This window comes from Coregonus clupeaformis, unplaced genomic scaffold, assembly GCF_020615455.1.
Source record: "Coregonus clupeaformis isolate EN_2021a unplaced genomic scaffold, ASM2061545v1 scaf2170, whole genome shotgun sequence".
Lineage (NCBI taxonomy): Eukaryota > Metazoa > Chordata > Actinopteri > Salmoniformes > Salmonidae > Coregonus > Coregonus clupeaformis.
Window position 1 is genome coordinate 17,616 of NW_025535624.1, and position 22,413 is coordinate 40,028.

General features: G+C 46.9%; 1 protein-coding gene across 1 annotated transcript in view; it reads right to left on the bottom strand.

The window, feature by feature from the left end:
• LOC121561523 (interleukin-1 receptor type 1) overlaps nucleotides 1-21,071 on the bottom strand; it is a gene marked incomplete at its 3' end in the record, with an annotated part of 38,612 nt that extends 17,541 nt beyond the window's left edge. The window contains 1 exon segment of the mRNA XM_045219231.1: nucleotides 21,039-21,071.
• Between the last annotated feature and the right edge of the window lie 1,342 nt (nucleotides 21,072-22,413).

Here is a 22,413-nt window from a genome sequence, read left to right on the forward strand (position 1 = left end):
GACTGAGAGTTTTAAATTAACACAAAGTGTGGACCCCTATAGACACTGGAAAGTGTTCAATTAACACACTGCTTGGTGTAAAGCCTTATTTTGTAGACTGCAATGTCAAATTTTCCTTGAAAATTATTGCACGTCACATAATCTAATACAAAAATATGAACATTATTATTTACATATTACACTAAAGTGGTTACTATACCATTGGGGATATCACATTATGATTTGCATAGGCTTTTAAGGAACTCATATACTTTTTTTTTTTTTTTTTGGTATACTTCTGTAGGCTTAATTATAACTACAAATATGTAAGTGTTCAACCGTGACATGTGCTAACAATTCAACAGAACAGATTAACCGGAATTACATTTACTCCCATGGGTGGACAAAAATAACTTCCTGAAAGCCACGCCCCTACTACGCCAAGCCTCCAGTCTTATTATGATTTGACCCCCTCTGTAAAATCACAATAACCCAGCATCACCAAACCAACCTTGCTCTTTTTAAAAAACAACCAAACTAAGTGACCCAATGCCTGCAACCCAGCAGTTGGGTCATCCAAACAACCCAGGATGTTTTAGAGTGTAAGCCCTCATGAGGCCTTAAGAAATACATATTGTATTGTGTTAAAGGTATTGAACAGTAATTCTGAAAAGTACTTTTTCTGTCATGGCTAACTACCAGGAAGTTTGAAAAGAGGCTGAGTGTGCAGGGAGCTTATATTCATGATCTCGCCTTGACTGACAGCTCTTTGAAACTCCCATGTCAAGCAACTTGGATGCAGTGAGCAGTGTTGCAGCAAAATCATCTCAAGCAAATTTGGTGATACACAAAGCAACTCAAACACTGAAATTGCATCAATGATATCAATTATTTTTTATACATCTCTTGTTTGGCATGTCTCTTGTGACGCAGTTCACAAGAGCACTGATGGATGTGTTGACTTGACAACTGCGTCAGCGTTTTGAATGACCCTTCCCCCCTTTGTTCCATGCTGGCTGAAGACCTAGCTAGCCAGTAGCAAGCTAACACCAGTCACAGATGAAAGAGGAAACATATAAGTATCTTTGCCATAGATAAACAGGGAAAACTTTTATTTATATTTGATGACACCCTAAAGTCAAATTTGGCACCAGTAGAGTAGCTTTCTGGCTATATAAACCACGTCCCTATGCAAAGATGCCTTCACTCCGGAGCCAGAGCAATCCGCTTCACCGGGGTCCAGTCCAGCTCCGGTCAGCGGCTCCACTCCGGAGCCAGAGCAGTCCGCTCCACCGGTGCCTGATCCAGCTCCGGTCAGCGGCTCCAGTCCAGACCCAGACGTCAGCCCCTCTCCAGGTTCGGGGTCTCTCACACCAGGGTCCAGACAGGGCTTGGAGTATAGTGGGAGGAAGGAGAGGGGAAGCAACGCGCCGAGGTCTAGACCAGACCAGGGGCGCAACTGGGAGGCGAAGAGTGAGAGGTCGTCATGGCCTGAGCCGGATCCGCCTCTGAGGCAGAATGCCCACCCGGCCCCTACCCTGTTATGTTTATGTTGTGCGGTCGGAGTCCGCACCTTTGGGGGGGGGTACTGTCACGCCCTGACTCAGGGGACGCTTATATGTTGAGTCAGGGTGTGTATATTCCTTGTTGTGTTTGTTCTATGTTGTAGGATCTAGTATGTCTAGATCTATGTTGGCAGGTGTGGTTCCCAATCAGAGGCAGCTGTCGCTCATTGTCTCTGATTGGGGACCATACTTAGGCAGCCTATTGGCACTAGTGGGTTGTGGGATCTTGTTCCGTGTGAGGTTTGTTGTGTGTACCGTAGAACGTCACGTATCGTTGGTTTATTGTTTTGTCGTTGTGTTTATTCATTTAATAAACATGTATGCATATCACGCTGCGCCTTGGTCTGACCCGTCTATGAACGAACGTGACATTCCCTCAGGAATTTCCCTGTATTTAGCGCCATTCATCATTCCTTTAATTCTGACCAGTTTCCCAGTCCCTGCCAATGAAAAACATCCCCACAGCATGATGCTGCCACCACCAGGGATGGTGGTCTCGAGGTGATAAGAGGTTTTGGGTTTGCGCCAGACATAGCATTTTCTTTGATGGCCAAAAAGCTCAATTTTAGTCTCAACTGAACAGAGTACCTTCATCCATATGTTTGGGGAGTCTCCCACATGTCTTTTGGTGAACACCAAACATGTTTGCTTATTTTTTTCTTTAAGCAATGGGTTTTTTTCTGGTCACTCTTCCGTAAAAAGCCCAGCTCTGTGGAGTGTACGGCTTAAAGTGGTCCTATGGACAGATACTCCAATCTCCGCTGTGGAGCTTTGCAGCTCTTTCAGGGTTATCTTTGGTCTCTTTGTTGCCTCTCTGATTAATGTCCTCCTTGCCTGGTCTGTGAGTTTTGGTGCCATATTCTTTAAACATTTTTATAATGGATTTAATGGTGCTCCGTGGGATGTTAAAAGTTTCTGATATTTTTTTATAACCATGTTTAAAATGTGTACTGACCTGTGGAGAGCTCCTTGGTCTTCATGGTACCCCTTGCTTGGTGGTGCCCCTTGCTTAGTGGTGTTGCAGACGCTGGGGCCTTTCAGAACAGGTGTATATATACTGAGATCATGTGCCAGATCATGTGACACATTCAGTGAGGGAAAAAAGTATTTGATCCCCTGCTAATTTTGTACGTTTGCCCACTGACAAAGACATGATCAGTCTATAATTTTAATGGTAGGTTTATTTGAACAGTGAGAGACAGAATAACCAAAAAAAAATCCAGAAGAACGCATGTCAAAAATGTTATAAATTGATTTGCATTTTAATGAGGGAAATAAGTATTTGACCCCCTCTCAATCAGAAAGATTTCTGGCTCCCAGGTGTCTTTTATACAGGTAACGAGCTGAGATTAGGACCACACTCTTAAAGGGAGTGCTCCTAATCTCAGCTTGTTACCTGTATAAAAGACACCTGTCCACAGAAGCAATCAATCAATCAGATTCCAAACTCTCCACCATGGCCAAGACCAAAGAGCTCTCCAAGGATGTCAAGGACAAGATTGTAGACCTACACAAGGCTGGAATGGGCTACAAGACCATCGCCAAGCAGCTTGGTGAGAAGGTGACAACAGTTGGTGCAATTATTCGCAAATGGAAGAAACACAAAAGAACTGTAAATCTCCCTCGGCCCGGGGCTCCATGCAAAATCTCACCTCGTGGAGTTGCAATGATCATGAGAACGGTGAGGAATCAGCCCAGAACTACACGGGAGGATCTTGTCAATGATCTCAAGGCAGCTGGGACCATAGTCACCAAGAAAACAATTGGTAACACACTATGCCGTGAAGGACTGAAATCCTGCAGCGCACGCAAGGTCCCCCTGCTCAAGAAAGCACATATACAGGCCGGTCTGAAGTGTGCCAATGAACATCTGAATGATTCAGAGGAGAACTGGGTGAAAGTGTTGTGGTCAGATGAGACCAAAATCGAGCTCTTTGGGATCAACTCAACTCGCCTTGTTTGGAGGAGGAGGAATGCTGCCTATGACCCCAAGAACACCATCCCGACCGTCAAACATGGAGGTGGAAACATTATGCTTTCTGGGTGTTTTTCTGCTAAGTGTCACGGATTCTGCCGAGGCTGCTCCTCCTCCTTGCTCGGCAGGCTTCGGCGTTCGTCGTCCCCGGAGTACTAGCTACCACCGTTAGATGTTTCGATGTTTGATTGGTTTGGTCTGTCTGTTGCACCTGTGTCCGTTTGTGTCTGATTATGTGTCCTATAAGTTTCCTGCTTTGTGTTTGTTAGTTTGTGTGTTATTTTCCGCCTGTCAGTTGGTGTCGCTTGTGCTGTACTCTGGACTTTGTGTATAGTGACGCACTGTATTTGCGTTGTCGCTCGCCTCCTTGTTGTTGAGGTCCTTTATTTTGTATTGTTATACAGTTAGTAAAGTCTTGTTTGACTCAGCCTATGCGTCCTGCGTCTGACTCCTCAACCGCATCCACATCAACGCTGACGGAATAACACACCTGCTGTGGAGTCAGCAGGAGCAGCGGCGGCACCCAAGTCGCTGGAGGAACGGATCAGCGATCAAGACACCATGATCCGGCAACTTGGGGCCGCCATGAACGAGGTGTCCAACACTCTGCGCCGTTTGGTCATTGGAGAGGTGCCCACACCTTACCATCACCATCGGCCAGTCCTCCTCTCCCAGCACCGGAACCCAGTGGCATTCGGCTCTCGCTCCCGAGGGCATATGATGGTACCGCAGCCGGGTGTCAGGGGTTCCTCCTGCAGGTGGAACTCTACCTGGCCACCATACACCCGGCGCCCTCGGGATACGAGAGCGTCTCCGCCCTCATCTCCTGTCTATCCGGCAAGGCGTTGGAGTGGGCCAACGCCGAATGGAGGGGAATAGACGCCGCCACCATCACCTACGCGTTCTCCCGCCGCTTCAGGGCTGTGTTCGATCATCCACCTGAGGGGAAGGCGGCGGGGGAGCGTCTGTTCCACCTCCGACAGGGGAAGAGGAGTGCACAGGAGTTCGCCCTGGAGTTCCGGACTTTAGCGGCGGATGCGGGGTGGAATGAGAGGGCCCTCATCGACCATTATCGGTGCAGCCTACGAGAGGACGTTCGTCGTGAGCTGGCCTGCAGGGACACCAACCTATCCTTCGACCAGTTGGTGGACATTTCCATCCGTCTCGACACCCTGCTGGCTACCCGCGGACGTCCCGAATGGGGGTCGTCCATTCCACCCTCCAGCACCTCCGAGCCGATTCCCATGGAGCTCGGGGGTGCTGGCGCTAGAGAGAGGAGGAGAGTGAACCCGAGGGGGGCCGTCCCCTGCACCAACTGTGGCCGTGGAGGGCACACTGCGGCTAGGTGCTGGGGAGGGTCTCCTGGGAGAGGGGACAACAGGTCACGCACTGGGGAGTCATTTCAGGTGAGTAGGCGCCCCACTTACCCAGAGCTCTCTGTTGGTCACCTGTGTATACCTGTGAGATTTCCACAGGTGGCACCTCATTCCCAGCATAAGGCGCTAGTAGATTCAGGCGCAGCTGGGAATTTTGTTGATCGGGAATTTTGTTTTAGGTTAGGAATTCCCCTTCGGCCGGTGGAAGCCCCCTTCCCTGTTCATGCTCTAGACAGCCGGCCGCTGGGGTCGGGGTTGATTAGAGAAGTCACAGCACCACTTAAGATGACTACGCAGGGGGGTCATGAGGAGATCATTCAGTTTTATCTGATCGAATCTCCTGCGTATCCCATGGTGCTGGGGCTTCCCTGGTTAAGCGCCCATGATCCTACCATTGCGTGGCAACAGAGGGCTCTTATGGAGTGGTCTGCCCAGTGTGTGGGGAGATGTCTAGGTGTTTCCTTAGGGGCGACCTCGGTGGAGAGTCCGAACCAAGTGCCCGCAATGCGCATTCCCCCTGAATATGAGGATTTAGCACTTGTGTTCAGCAAGACTAGGGCAACACGGCTGCCACCTCATAGACAGGGGGATTGTGCGATAGATCTCCAAACAGAAGCGGCACTTCCGCGGAGCCGTGTGTATCCCGTCTCAAGAGGAGACAGCGGCTATGGAGACTTACATAGCCGAGTCCTTGGAACAGGGATACATACGGTCCTCCACTTCCCCGGTTTCCTCAAGTTTCTTCTTTGTGAAGAAGAAGGACGGGGGTTTGCGCCCGTGTATTGATTACCGTAGTCTCAATCAGATCACGGTTAAGTACAGTTATCCTCTTCCTCTGATTGCGACTATGACTGAGTCATTACGCGGAGCGCGGTTCTTCACAAAGTTGGATCTCAGGAGCGCGTACAATCTGGTGCGCATTAGGGAGGGAGATGAATGGAAAACAGCATTTAGCACCACCTCGGGTCATTACGAGTATCTCGTCATGCCATACGGGTTAATGAATGCTCCTTCAGTCTTCCAATCCTTTGTGGACGAGATTTTCCGGGACATGCATGGGCAGGGTGTGGTAGTATACATCGACGACATCCTAGTGTACTCTTCTACACGAGCCGAGCATGTAGCCCTGGTGCGCCGAGTGTTGAGGAGGCTGTTGGAGCATGACTTGTATGTCAAGGCAGAGAAATGCTTGTTAGGAGTCCATTTTGGGTTATCGATGTCCGTCTGGTGTGAAGATAGAGGTTGACCGTGTGTCGGCCGTGCGTAATTGGCAAACTCCAACCACTGTAAAGGAGGTGCAGCAGTTTTGGGGTTTTGCTAATTACTACCGGAGGTTTATCCGGGGCTTTGAACAGGTGGCAGCTCCCATTACGTCCCTGCTGAAGGGGGGCCCGGTGCATTTGCAGTGGTCAGCTGAAGCGGACAGGGCATTTGTTAAACTGAAGAACCTGTTCACTTCGGCTCCGGTGCTGGCGCATCCGGACCCCGCTTTACCATTCCAAGTTGAGGTAGACGTGTCAGAGGCCGGTATTGGGGCAGTTCTGTCGCAACGGTCCGGCACGCCACCTAAACTCCGCCCCTGTGCGTTCTATTCTAAGAAGCTCAGCCCGGCGTGCCGGCGGAGCGTAATTATGACGTAGGGGACAGGGAGCTGTTAGCCGTGGTTCAGGCCCTAAAGGTGTGGAGGCATTGGCTTGAGGGGGCTCAACACCCTTTCCTCATTCTGACTGACCACCGTAACCTGGAGTACATCCGGGCAGCTAGGAGATTAAACCCTCGTCAGGCTAGGTGGAACATGTTCCTGACCCGGTTTGTTTTTAAGATCACATACATCCCAGGGTCCCAGAACGGTAAGGCAGACGCCCTGTCCCGGCGGTATGACACAGAGGAGAGGTCCATTGAGCCTACTCCCATACTGCCGGAGTCTTGTCTGGTGACTCCGGTGGTGTGGGAGGTCGATGCGGAGATCGAGCGGGCATTGCGTACCGACCCTACTCCCCCAGAGTGTCCTGTGGGGCGGACGTACGTTCCGCTCGAGGTTCGTGATCGCCTTATTTATTGGGCTCATACATCACCCTCCTCTGGACATCCAGGTATTGGCCGGACAGTGCACTGCCTTAGCGTGAAATACTGGTGGCCAACGTTAGCTAGGGATGTGAGGGTTTATGTCTCCTCCTGCTCGGTGTGCGCCCAGTGTAAGGCGCCTAGACACCTGCCCAGGGGAAAGTTACATCCCCTGCCCGTTCCACAACGACCATGGTCCCACCTCTCGGTGGATTTTGTGACCGACCTTCCCCCCTCCCAGGGGAATACCACCATTTTGGTCGTTGTGGATCGGTTTTCCAAGGCCTGTCATCTCCTTCCAGTGCCAGGTCTTCCTACTGCCCTACAGACCGCTGAGGCCCTATTTACCCACGTTTTCCGGCACTATGGGGTTCCCGAGGATATAGTGTCTGACCGAGGTCCCCAGTTCACCTCCAGAGTCTGGGGGGCATTCATGGAACGCTTGGGGGTCTCGGTGAGCCTTACCTCGGGTTACCACCCAGAGAGCAATGGGCAGGTAGAACGAGTCAACCAGGATGTGGGTAGGTTTCTGAGGTCCTATTGCCAGGGCCGGCCAGAGGAGTGGTCAAGGTATATCCCCTGGGCAGAGATGGCACAGAACTCTCTCCGCCACTCCTCCACCAATCTAACCCCTTTCCAGTGTGTGTTAGGGTATCAGCCGGTTCTGGCACCTTGGCACGAGAGCCAGATCGAGGCTCCTGCGGTGGATGAGTGGATTCGGCGCTCGGAGGAGACGTGGAACGCTGCACATGTCCATCTGCAGCGGGCCATCCGTCGACAGAAGGCGAGCGCCGATCGCCACCGCAGTGAGGGACCGGTGTACGCACCGGGAGATCGAATCTGGCTCTCGACTCGAAACCTGCCCCTCCGCCTGCCCTGCCGGAAGCTGGGTCTGCGGTTTGTGGGGCCTTTTAAAGTCCTGAGGAGATTGAACGAGGTGTGTTACAGGTTACAACTGCCTATTGATTATAAGAATATTAACCCCTCGTTCCATGTGTGTCTTCTCAGGTCGGTGGTAGCTGGTCCACTCCAGGAAGGTGAGATAGGAGAGACCCCTCCGCTCCCACTGGACATCGAGGGAGCTCCGGCGTACACGGTCAGGACCATCTTGGACTCGAGACGTCGGATGGGGGGTCTCCAGTATCTCGTGGAGTGGAAGGGGTACGGCCCGGAGGAACGGTGCTGGGTGCCTAGGAGGGATATCCTAGATCCATCCCTCCTGACTGAGTTCCACCGTGGTCATCCCACGCTCCCGGCTCCGCGTCCTCCTGGTCGTCCCTGAGGCCGGGGTCGGCGCACGGCTGGAGCCGCGCGTCAAGGGGGGGGGTACTGTCACGGATTCTGCCGAGGCTGCTCCTCCTCCTTGCTCGGCCAGGCTTCGGCGTTCGTCGTCCCCGGAGTACTAGCTACCACCATTAGATGTTTCGATGTTTGATTGGTTTGGTCTGTCTGTTGCACCTGTGTCCGTTTGTGTCTGATTATGTGTCCTATAAGTTTCCTGCTTTGTGTTTGTTAGTTTGTGTGTTATTTTCCGCCTGTCAGTTGGTGTCGCTTGTGCTGTACTCTGGACTTTGTGTATAGTGACGCACTGTATTTGCGTTGTCGCTCGCCTCCTTCTTGTTGAGGTCGTTTATTTTGTATTGTTATACAGTTAGTAAAGCCTATGCGTCCTGCGTCTGACTCCTCAACCGCATCCACATCAACGCTGACACTAAGGGGACAGGACAATTTCACCACATCAAAGGGACGATGGACGGGGCCATGTACCGTCAAATCTTGGGTGAGAACCTCCTTCCCTCAGCTAGGGCATTGAAAATGGGTTGTGGATGGGTATTCCAGCATGACAATGACCCAAAACACACGGCCAAGGCAACAAAGGAGTGGCTCAAGAAGAAGCACATTAAGGTCCTGGAGTGGCCTAGCCAGTCTCCAGACCTTAATCCCATAGAAAATCTGTGGAGGGAGCTGAAGGTTCGAGTTGCCAAACGTCAGCCTCGAAACCTTAATGACTTGGAGAAGATCTGCAAAGAGGAGTGGGACAAAATCCCTCCTGAGATGTGTGCAAACCTGGTGGCCAACTACAAGAAACATCTGACCTCTGTGATTGCCAACAAGGGTTTTGCCACCAAATACTAAGTCATGTTTTGCAGAGGGGTCAAATACTTATTTCCCTCATTAAAATGCAAATCAATTTATAACATTTTTTACATGCATTTTTCTGGATTTTATTGTTGTTATTCTGTCTCTCACTGTTCAAATAAACCTACCATTAAAATGATAGACTGATCATGTCTTTGTCAGTGGGCAAACGTACAAAATCAGCAGGGGATCAAATACTTTTTTCCCTCACTGTAGATTGCACACAGGTGGACTTTTTTAACTAATTATGCGACTTCTGAAGGTAATTGGTTGCACCAGATCTTATTTAGGGCCTTCATAGCAAAGGGGGTGAATACATATGCACGCACCACTTTTCCGTTATTTATTTTTTAGAATTTTTTGAAACAAGTTATTTTTTTCATTTCACTTCACCAATTTGGACTATTTTGTGTATGGCCATTATATGAAATCCAAATAAAAATCAATTTAAATTACAGGTTGTAATGCAACAAAATAGGAAAAACGCCAAGGGGGGATGAATACTTTTGCAAGGCACTGTACTTTGGTCATCATACTTTGATCTGCTTTCCTTCAAATATCATCAAATTTCATGAAAAACATGATTTTGAATAGTCTTAAATAGTTACATTTGAATGATAACATGTTCACTTAGGATCTCACTTGGTGAAGTCCATAGGGGAATTTGCTGTGTAGAGGCAATCTGGGGCAGGCCTTTAAGGAAAACAAATTATATTTGACTACAGGAGTCACCACGGTAGTCAACAACCACAGCCCGTGGCAGGCAGGCAGGCAGGCTAATACCTCATACCTCATACCTGGAACAGGGCCAGACACATTCCCCATTCCACCACAGAAAGACTGACTGACATCTCCAGGGCTCTGGTGTTAACTGGATGACTAAAGGTAAAACATAAAACAACTGTAACGGAGAGAGAAAATGATCACCCGGGGTGAGCAACACTAACCCGGGAGAACTACCCTGCTGCATTCAAACCCTTAACAAGAACACCTGATTCTACTAGATGCTCACCAATATATTGATTAGTTGAATCAAAAAAATCTAATCAAAGTTTATTGCTCGCATACACAGTTTAGCAGATGTTATAGTGGGCGCAGCGAAATGCTTGCATTACTAGATCCTAACAGTTCAGTAAAATGTCAAACATCAGGTGTGTTATAGCAAAAGTGCATACTCAGTAGCTGTCCAGGAGCAGGGTTGGCCATCCCTGGAGTGATGATACTGTGCAGCACAAGAGTCTTGAGGTCAGTGTTTTGAAAGCTAAGATTCCTGTTCCCAGCTGGTCTGGATTGACTCACTGCATGACTTGAGTCTTGGAGTTTTCAATTCCCTCCTTCAATACAAGCTTGACTCTTTATCAAGGGGGGATGTTTGGTTGACTGGCCAGTTTATACTAAGTCTGACAGACACACTTCACAGTGGAGGTGTATAACTGTTTAACTGTATAACAGCTGTTATTACAACTAAGTTATCAACTGTGAGGAGTCACACTACCTTTGTCCACTTGTAATGAGAGTGATATCAAATGTACATTCTGCTACTACATGGAGTTTAGTTCGATATCTTTGCTTTATATTGGGTAACATCAGTGTCTATTCTGGATGATGTGCCATTGACGATATGCATTTAAAAATATATATTTTAGACATTTAGCAGACACTCTTATCCAGAGCAATTAGGGCTAAGTGCCTTGCTCAAGGGCACATCAACAGATTTTTCACCTAGCCGGCTCAGGGATTCGAACCAGCGATCTTTCAGTTACTGGCCCAGCGCTGTTAACTGCTAGGCTACAGTGATAAGGCTGTGCCTTGACAGAAGCACTAAAGGATGTGGAAACAAGAGTGCTAGTAGGCGCCAGAATGAAATCTACATCTGTGCTCCCATTTGCCCATGGTTATGACGCCCATCAAACAAGAGTGCTAGTAGGCGCCAGAATCGGATTGATGTTGAGTCGACCATAATGACTGCTTGTGCGATACAGGAAATGATCTCTCTACTTCTCAGCACAACCACCACATCAAAACACACTGATAGAGAGATTAAAACAAAGTGACAGAAAGATAAAGATAGAGAAAGGTGTTCACTAAGATTAAAAATGAATGGTGCCAACAAACGGAGAGAAAGAGGATGGATTATTAAGTTAGATGTTGGTATTATAATGTGTGCTTTATTATATCTCGATGTGGTCCAATTTGTAGCTACAACTCAGAGCAGTCTCCTTGAAAAACATATATCCTTAGTAGGCCTACATCTGTGCTCCCATTTGCCCATGTTTCTTGGAGATCATTTGTATGGTACCATTTTATGATACTCAACTCATCCTGTGGTATAAGCACATTCATCCAGTAACTGTTTCATTACACCTCAAATTAATGTCACTATACTGAAGGTGTCTGTGCACACTTTGTAAAGCCATATGACATGGTTATGGCGCTCATTATTTAATTAAATAATGTGACACAGAGGTTGGTAAATGACATAAAATTTTATAACATCTGGTTATTTGTAGCATGTAATAACATATGACATAAGTTGTCATGCAGACTGTGTAACAGTTGACATTAGAGCATATGACAACAGTCCACAGTCATCTCCTTTTTCTTGATCAAATTGAGGGAGAGGTTGTTGTCCTGGCACCACACGGCCAGGTCTCTGACCTCCTCCCTATAGGCTGTCTCGTCGTTGTCGGTGATCAGGCCTACCACTGTTGTGTCATCGGCAAACTTAATGATGGTGTTGGAGTCTTGCCTGGCCATTCAGTCATGAGTGAACAGGGAGTACAGGAGGGGACTGAGCACGCACTCCTGAGGGACCCCCGTGTTGAGGATCAGCGATGTGTTGTTACCTACCCTTACCACCTGGGGTCGGCCCGTCAGGAAGTCCAGGATCCAGTTGCAGAGGGAAGTGTTTAGTCCCAGGGTCCTTAGCTTAGTGATGAGCTTTGAGGGCACTATAGTGTTGAACGCTGAACTGTAGTCAATGAATAGCATTCGCACATAGGTGTTCCTTTTGTCCAGGTGTGAAAGGGCAGTGTGGAGCGCAATAGAGATTGCATCATCTGTGGATCTGTTGGGGCGGTATGCAAATTGGAGTGGGTCTAGGGTTTCTGGAATAATGGTGATGATGTGCGCCATGACCAGCCTTTCAAAGCACTTCATGGCTACAGACGTGAGTGCTATGGGTCGGTAGTCATTTAGGCAGGTTACGTTAGTGTTCTTGGGCACAGGGACTATGGTGGTCTGCTTGAAACATGTTGGTATTACAGACTCAGACAGGGAGAGGTTGAAAATGTCAGTGAAGACACTTGCCAGTTGGTCAGCGCATGCTCGGAGTACACGTCCTGGTAATCCGTCTGGCCCTGCGGCCTTGTGAATGTTGACCAGTTTAAAAGGTATTACTCACATCGGCTATGGAGAGCGTGATCACACAGTCATTCGGAACAGCTGATGCTCTCATGCATGTTTCAGTGTTGCTTGCCTCGAAGCGAGCATAGAAGTGATTTAGCTCGTCTGGTAGGCTCGTGTCACTGGGCAGCTCGCGGCTGTGCATCCCTTTGTAGTGGAGGGCATAGCGGGATTTCTTATAAGCTTCCGGGTTAGAGTTCTACTCCTTGAAAGCGGCTGCTCTACCCTTTAGCTCAGTGCGGATGTTGCCTGTAATCCATGGCTTCTGATTGGCGTATGTACGTACAGTCACTGTGGGGACGACAGAACACAGGAGGGTGTTCTTTAATGGAAGCCTTTCAAACAAAATCCAGGTAGGATCAGGAATTCCCCAGGGCAGCTGTCTAGACCCCTTGCTTTTTTCCATCTTTACTAACGACATGCCACTGGCTTTGAGTAAAGCCAGTGTGTCTATGTATGCGGATGACTGCGTATTCATATACTGACTCCAGTCGTGTGGAGAGGCAGAACATTGTTGGCGGAGGTACTTCCCTATTTCTTGGTTCAGGCGTCCCGTCTGCCCGTTGTTCTGGGGATGGTACCCGGAGGAGAGGCTGAGGGCGATCCCCAGTCGGTCACAGAAGGCTCGCCACACCCGGGAGACAAACTGGGACCCGCGGTCAGAAACTATGTCCTCCAGAATCCCATACAGACGGAACACCTGCTGGAACATACACTCAGCCAATTCCATGGTGTTAGGTAAATGAGGAAGAGGAACCAGACACATTTTTGAAAAACGGTCTACTATGACAAGGATGGTGGTGTTACCAGAGGATTCAGGAAGGTCTGTGATGAAGTCAACAGCTATAAAAGGTTGAAGCTTACCAGGGAGATGACGAGGGCTTTTGGTTTGGGCGCAGACTGGACAGGAGAGTACGTAATCCCTTACGTCGGATGCCAGTGAGGACCACCAGAACTTACGGGCTAGAAGTTCGGTGGTTAATGTAATGCCCGGATGTCCTGACCCCAAGGACGTGTGACACCATTGCATCAGTTGGGGTCTAACAGCTGCTGGTACGTAAGTATTCCCAGCTGGTGTCTCAGGAGGAGCCGGGTCTGAGGTTAGGGCTTCTTGTATAGCAGAGTGAACCTCCCACTGTACCGGTTCCATAATGCAAGAGGATGGAAAAATGGGTGTAGGGTCTGAGTTACTGGTCGGAAGGTCAAACTGGCGGGAGAGAGCATCAGCTTTTACGTTTTTCTTTCCAGGGATGTAAGTAACATGAAAATGGAAGCTTGTGAAGAGAGCCCAGCTGGCTTGTCTGGAGTTTAACCTCTTGGCCCGTTTGATATATTCCAGATAATGATGATCTGTTTAGGATGTTGTGCGCCCTACAACCAGTGGCGCCATTCCTCGAGGGCCAGCTTGATGGCGAGGAGTTCTGTTCCCCAAATCGTAATTCCTCTCAGCGGCGGATAACTTCCTGGAGAAGAAGGCACTGGGATGTGATTTGGGAGGGTGTTGCCACCCACTGAGAGAGTATGGCTCCTACTACTTTGGAGGCATCCACCTCCAGGGTGAAAGGAAGGGTCGGATCATGTTGGCGAAGGAGAGGAGCTGAGGTGAAGAGGCATTTCAAGTTGTTGAAAGCAGTCAGGGCGGTATCAGTCGTTTGAAGAGTCCGGGTCTTTTGGCTAGTAAGGGCAGTGAGGGGAGCGGCAGTAGAACTGAAGTTCCAAATGAACTGGCGATAGAAGTTGGAGAACCCAATGAAACGTTGGAGTCCCTTAACAGTGGTGGGTTTGGGCCAGTTATTGACAGCGGTGACTTTGTTCTCATCCATGCGGACCCCTCCAGGTGTCAGTACGAAACCGAGGAAGTTTACATGGAAGGTGCTCTTTTCAGAATTCACATAAAGGTTATGGTCAAGGAGCCGTTGAAGAACCTTTTGTACATGCTGTATGTGTTCCTTCAGGGAGTGGGAGTAAATCAGGATGTAATCAATGTAGACGATGAGAAAGCGGTTGATCATATCCTGGAAAAGATGTTGTATAGATGTTGGCGTGGCCCACTTGTTCAAGGGTCGCTGGGATCAAAGGAAGAGGGAAACGGTTCTTGACCGTGACGTCATTCAGGGAACGGTAATCAATACATGGACGGAGACCACCGTCCTTTTTTCCAACGAAGAAGAAGCTGGACGCAGCCGGGGAAGAAGGACGAATTAAACCATTTTCGAGTGCTTCATCAATGTAGTTCTCCATTGCCTCATTTTCCGGGATAGATAGGGGGTAAACATGGCCCGTTCGGTGGGGACACTCCAGGGAGTAAGTCAATAGCACAGTCCACTGGGCGATGTGGTGGCAGAGTGGAGGCCTTGATTTTGCTGAAGACATTGCTGTACTGGGCGTATTCAGATGGTATAGTGGGTGGCACTGCAGAGTCCTCAATGGTGGTGTTTCTGCAGGGTAGGCTGAGACAACTGGTGATGCAGGTAGAAGACCAGGACAGTAGTTCACCTTGTCACCACGAGATAGCAGTGTCGTGACGGCAAAGCCAGGGGTGTCCGAGGATGAGTGGCTGTTTGGGGAATGATAGTTCCATGAGTTGAATGGTTTCGGTGTGGAAGACTCCAATCTGGAGGGTGACGCTCTGTGTCAGGTGCGTAATGAAGCCCGTGCCCAATGGCTGCCCGTCCAGGGCGTTAATCCTTAAGAGAGGGGTGACAGGTGTAAGATCAATGTCAAGCTCTTGTACTAGCTGGTGATCAATAAAATTACCTGCTGCGCCCGAATCTATCAAGCCCTCTACGTACTTAGTAACCCCCTTTGCGGTTATCAACACTGGGATGGAGAATTGCTTCTGGGAGATATTTAGAAATAAGGACACGCCTACCTGCATGGCAGCGGAGGGACCCTTATCATCTCTCCGTGGGGCGAACAGGGCAATGGCTGAGTAGATTATCTTTCCCTCCACAGTATAGGCAGAGCCCTTCTTGGATCCGCCTTTGACGTTTGATACGCGGGGAGAGGAGCATGGCCCAACTGCATGGGCTCTGGAAGACTGGAACGGGATGACGGAACCATGGAAAGAGAAGGTTTCAGGTTCCTGGGTGTCAGAGTTCTTCGACGGTCGGCGACGAGGTGGTCGATGGAGATACGAATGTATTGATTTAAATCCTGAAGGTCACCTCTACAGGCCAACTCCGCCTGAAGTTCCCTGTTGAGCCCTCTTCGGTAGACGTAAGTAAAGCAGCCTCACTCCATCCACTCCCTGCAGCCATGGTGCGGAACTCGAGGGTATACTCGGCAGCTGAATTGAGTCCTTGTTGAAGTTCTATGAGGAGGTCTCCTGGAAGGAGCGTGATCGAATACCTCTTTGAAGAGGGTGTGGAAATGGGTCTCGGATCTGAGTTCTGTGCTGTTGGCAGTCCATATGGCGGTGGCCCAATCCAGGGCTTTGCCTGTGAGCAGAGACACAAAATCCACCCTGCTCTTGTCGGTGGCAAAGTTAGTGGGGTTGTGCTCAATGTATTTGCTGCATTGCATCAGAAATCCCTGACATTTCCCAGGTGAACCGTCATACTTTCCAGGCATGGATATGAATGAAGGAGGGCTATGGGTTACGATACCTGGCATCGGAAGAGTAGGGATAGGCTGATGGAGAAGATGGCAGATTTCCTCCATACATTCCTCTTGCTGGGTTAGGCGCTGCTGTAGCTCCGCTGAATCCGTTCAATTTTTTGGTGAAGTATTCTGTAATGAATAGTCAGGGAGAAAAAGGGTGTAGATTCACGCGCAGAGCGCGGCAGGTGTTTATTTCGCCTTCACAAAAGGCAGGAATCGTGTTCACAGGCAGGCAATGGTCATACACAGGTAGGCTAACAGGCAGGAGAATCCAAAACTAGGACTGAAGGCTATAACTGGTTGTCACAAATAGGAGTGGGCGATATACCGGTTTGATAGTAATAATAATAATAATAATAATAATAATAATAATAATAATAATAATAATATGCCATTTAGCAGACGCTTTTATCCAAAGCGACTTACAGTCATGCGTGCATACATTTTTTTTTTTTGTGTATGTAGTAAAAACCGGTATTGTGCCGCGCCATGATATGGATTTAGCAATATCATGGATACCGCGATTTATTCAGAATTCATAAATTCGAATTTTGCATCAATATTTTTTTGTTCCAAATTTCAACTGAGTGATAGTACTAAGTAGCTACATCTTTTTTTTTTTTTTTTTTATCCAACCTTTCTTGGTTCTTACGAATAAAAGAATGTATGTTAATATGTTGACCTATTTTTATGAGCGCACGTCGCATGCACTTGTTGCACGCATGTAGTGCTAGCAACAAAGAAGTGTGCAGGCAGCTGCAGTTAGGAGGCAGGTTAACTATTGGGGGAAAACTTTACAATCCAGGATGAGCGAAAACACAGAAATTGATGTTGCTCAAGAGCAGGAGGATAAATTGGTTAAGAAGAAAGGGGGCACCTCTGTTGTTTGGAACTGGTTTGGCTTTAAAATCTCCGACCCCCGACCAAAACACTACCCTATGCAAGTTGTGTCGTCGTGTTGTCTTAGCAAAAGGTGGAAACACGACCAACCTGTTCAATCACTTAAAAAACATACATGTCCGTGAGTATGAACAATGCACCAGAATGCGTGAGACAGTAAGCCCAGGAGCTCGCCCGAAGACAAGCCAGACTCGCACTCAACAATCAATTATATCATCATTTGCTGCCGGTACTTGCTATGAGAAGACGAGCAAAAAATGGATAGACATCACAGCTGCGATTACAAATCACATAGCGAAGGACATGGTACCGATTCAAACTGTGGAGAAAGAGGGGTTCAGAAAGTTGATTCAAACTCTGGACCCAAGATATGAGATCCCGAGCCGCAAATATTTTAGCCAAAAATGCCTGCCACAGCTTTACACAGAATGCTGGGACAGAGTTTACAGTGAGATAAATAACATTCCATTCTTCTCCACTACTGCCGATCTATGGTCAAGTCGTACCACAGAACCTTATATAAGCCTCACAATCCATTACATAGACGGTGACTGGAAACTGAAAAGTAAGTGCCTACAGACGTCTTATTTCCCAGACGACCACACCGGGGAAATAATTGCAGGTGGGCTGAGGGACATACTGTCGTCCTGGGGATTAAAAGAGTCGCGTCAAGTTTGTATGACGACCGACAGCGGATCGAACATGATCAAGGCATTGCAGCTGAACAAGTGGGCAAACCTTGGATGTTTCGGACACAGGCTGCACAATGCTATTGGTAAGTTTCAGGACTGTAGCCTAGGCCTACCCTGTATGATGCTTATTATTAAGAAAAAAATACAGCTCACATCAGCCATGTACCGTAGGCTAAATCTAAGCACATCAGATTTGTAAAATGTGTAACAGTTGAATGTAAATGCCGTAAATCCTCAAACAAAGATTAAAAGTTATATTGTATTGTGATTTCTATATAAAAATGCATTATTATTAATTATTATTGTATTGTGATTCGATTATTTTTCACCCTATTATTTTGATTTCTTATTCCCAATTTCCAGAGAGGAGTGTCCAAAACGCTCCCGGGCCACAGGGGTGTGCGATTTCCCGGGCCACAGGGGTTTGCAAAAAGGTGGTTAGCACGTTCTCATACAGCTGGAAAAAGCAGAAGGCCCTGATGACAGCACAGAATGAACTAAGCCTGCCCCTGCACAAGCTCATCACAGAATCTCCGACAAGGTGGGGATCTCGTCTGAAAATGATGGAAAGAGTCCTGGAGCAGGAAAAGGCCATTACACAGGTCCTGGCAGGGGACAAAAAGACACGGCACCTTGTACCTACCTGGCAAGACATCCAGGTCTTGGAATCAGTCACAGCAGCCTGAAGCCTGTCATCAATCTGTTAAATGCAGAGGTTCTAAATCTGAGCAAGGACGATACAGAACTGACCAAAGAGATCAAGATCAAGGTTCTTGATTACTTGAATAACAAGTACACTGACCCTGCAACAGATGAGCTGCTCTCCATGGCTACCTTTCTAGATCCAAGGTTCAAGACCAGGTACATGTCCGCTGAGAAACTGGAGGACATTAAGGTATTTATTCATTTGTTCTTGTTTTATTGCTTCAAATGTAAAGCACTTTGGGCTGCATTTTATGTATGAAAGGTGCTATACAAATAAAGTTTAATTATTTTCATTTTTTAAGGTGAGAGCTGCCTCAGAGACCGAAGCCCTCCTGGTGGAGAACACAGCCCTGGGAAAATCGTCTCTTGCAGAGGATCACACTGACAGGGAGAAAGAAGCTTCCACTGCTCATCAATCAGGCAAGAAGCCCAAGAAGAGCCTTGGGAGCTTCTTTAAGCAGACCAGCAGTGCACCTGCCTCATGTTCAGAGAGGCAGATCATTGAGCAAGAGCTGAATAGCTACATTCTGGCAACGGCAGCAGACAGCGAGTCTGATCCTTTGGAGTGGTGGCGATTTCACGGATCTAATTTTCCACGTGTGAGTTGTCTGGCAAAGAAATACTTATGCATCCCTGCCACAAGTGCCCCCTCTGAGAGGGCATTCAGCACTGGGGGCAATGTGGTGACATGTCACAGGGCAGCACTAAAGCCAGAAACAGTCAACATGCTGGTATTCCTGCACGGAACTTGTGAAGAAAGTTCTAGTGAAGATTTGTTGATATTGTTGATAATTGATGGTTGAGGCTTGAAAGGTTTAGTTTCAAACGGTTAGTTTTTTTACATATCTACGGACCGTAGCCAAAACAAACACACGTATTTGAATTTGTAATTACCTTATTTTCTTTATCTCCTGTTATTTTTTATTTAATTTTACTTAATATCTAATTTATATATATATATATATATATATATAGGCCTACCTACCTCATGTTTACGGAATGCATGTTTGCACAATACAAATAAAAACTTTTCAGGTCCATACGGTCCAATGCCTCACTCTTTCTGGTTATATAAGGTTCAAATACATATTTTTCCTTAACTAATATAATTTAACCAAGAAGGGATATTAAAATGTGATTCATATTTTTTTACGTCATATATCGTGATATCATATCGATATCGTCTGGACAGTGGAAAATATCGTGATATGAATTTTAGCTCATATCGCCCACCCCTAGTCACAAACGAACTAAGAAAAGGTTTAGTAGAGTCAAAATGAACAATACCTCACAAGGCACAAACAGAATGAACTGAACTAAATAAGGAGCTAATGAGACCAGGTGAGTAACAAACACAGGTGAAATCAATGAACAAAAATGAAAGACAGGGCTACGTTCAAGAACACAGAGAAACATGGCTACATTCAAGAACACAAGGTTGACTAAGAAAATAAATACAGAACCTTACACTACACAAATAAAGTTTGTATATGGGTGGTTCTGCAACTACTGGCACTTTTTTTTTTTGTTTGTTTCTTGAAAGAAACTTGAATTTACATAAATAATGTTCTACTTTTGTCAGGAACCATAAACTGGTATTGACTGTGGCCATTTTATTCAACAAGACATGGATTTATGTAACGGAGACGCAGGGAGAGGAAGCAGGTGCAGTAGTGAGTTTCATGATTAAGAACATGGACAGATCGAAAACAAGGGAAGCGTATGGACAAGAAAACATAACCAATACTGCCTGACCCGATGAGTGCTACAGTGCTTTGCAAAAGTATTTATCCCCCTTGCCGTTTTTCCTATTTTGTTGCATTACAACCTGTAATTTAAATGGATTTTTATTTGGATTTCATGTAATGGACATAAGGCTGTCGTGGTCTAAGGCTGTGCCACTAGAGATCCTGGTTCGAATCCAGGCTCTGTCGTAGCCGGCCGTGACCGGGAGACCCATGGGGCGGCGCACAATTGGCCCAGCTTCGTCCAGGGTAGGGGAGGGAATGGCCGGCAGGGATGTAGCTCAGTTGGTAGAGCATGGCGTTTGCAACGCCAGGGTTGTGGGTTCGATTCCCACGGGGGGACAGTATGATTTTTTAAAAATGTATGCACTCACTAACTGTAAATCGCTCTGGATAAGAGTGTCTGCTAAATGACTAAAATGTCAAATGTAATACACATGTAACCCTCTCACCAGGCTCGAATTTGACTCTCAAGATATTACCTTATTTAGAATATCTGAACAGCATGGGATATTAGGTGAGAAGGACATCTCCAATAAGAATCCCTATTGTAAACTTGCTAGGGTGAATGACAAATAGGGTATTAACTTCAGATAGAATGATTATAGACTTGGTTATTGGTATAAGGATATGCTTTCCCATGCATTAAATGAAACTGAAACAGTAAATGACTCCACCAATACAACAGACACAAGGTTCAAGATCTATATTAATCAAATGTTCAATGTATCACATCAAAAGAAATACAAATTATAAACCCCAATGATTTTTCCACAACCCATGTCCAAATTATTTGCAAGCTTGCTTAAACCCTGGGCGCGCGTTGGAGCTCAAAAAAATGACGACATACATAAAGTCCCGAAGTCCACCACACATTTGTAGTTACTCACTACTTGTAGATAATGCCTCAGCAAAATATAGTAGTTCCGTGCAGGTGTCCTCACAAGATCCACAGCGAACACAGCTATCAATGCAGCCAGTAATCCGTAGCAGCAACAGACATCCGTTTGAAACCCGAACTGATCGTCACAAGCAATTCTCTCCAAGTCTTGAACGATGCTAGGCTAACCTCTAGGATGTCGAATGTCTCCACAATGTGACGGCAGCTTCAGTCTCTACTAGGTCTTTCTTAACGAACTAATAAACACTCTCTTATAGAAATAAAATCAGGATTTCCCTTTAAAACAAACTCTGTAGGTATGGTTTTGTTTTCTCTATCGTTTCCTTGGGTCATTTTTCCTTCACCAACCCCACTAACGTCTCTCCTCTCTCTCCTTTCAACCTTTCCCTCTCTTCTCTTTCCCAGCAACCAGTCCACTCTCCCATTGGCCACAACTTAACAAGTTACCTCATTGGTCAAAACTTTAACGAGATACGTGGGAAATTTAAACTTAATTTTTTTTTTTTAAACATTGCTTCAAAAGAAATGCATTAATGACATTACAAATCAGGAGCTATTCGATCACCTTTTAAATCTAATACCAATGAATTATAACAAATAAACTCTATACTTGGTTTTAGCAAGGTATTACACACAAAATAGTCCAAATTGGTGAAGTGAAATGAAAAAAAGAACTTCTTTCAGAAAATTCTAAAAATAAATAACGGAAAAGTGGTGCGTGCATATGTATTCACCCCCTTTGCTATTAAGCCCCTAAATAAGATCTGGTGCAACAAATTACCTTCAGAAGTCACATAATTAGTTAAATAAAGTCCACCTGCGTGCAATCTAAGTGTCACATGATCTGTCACATGATCTCAGTATATATACACCTATTCTGAAAGGCCCCAGAGTCTGCAACACCACTAACCAAAACTCACGGACCAGGCAAGGAGGGCATTAATCAGAGAGGCAACAAAGATACCAAAGATAACCCTGAAGGAGCTGCAAAGCTCCACAGTGGAGATTGGAGTATCTGTCCATAGGACCACTTTAAGCCGTATACTTCACAGAGCTGGGCTTTACAGAAGAGTGGCCAGAAAAAAGCCATTGCTTAAAGAAAAAAATAAGCAAACATGTTTGGTGTTCGCCAAAAGGCATGTGGGAGACTCCCCAAACATTACATTTACATTTTAGTCATTTAGCAGACGCTCTTATCCAGAGCGACTTACAGTTAGTGAGTGCAAACATTATTTTTTATTTATTTTTTTCATACTGGCCCACCGTTGGAATCGAACCCACAACTCTGGCATTGCAAACGCCATGCTCTACCAACTGAGCTACATCCCTGCCGGCCATTCCCTCCCCTACCCTGGACGACGCTG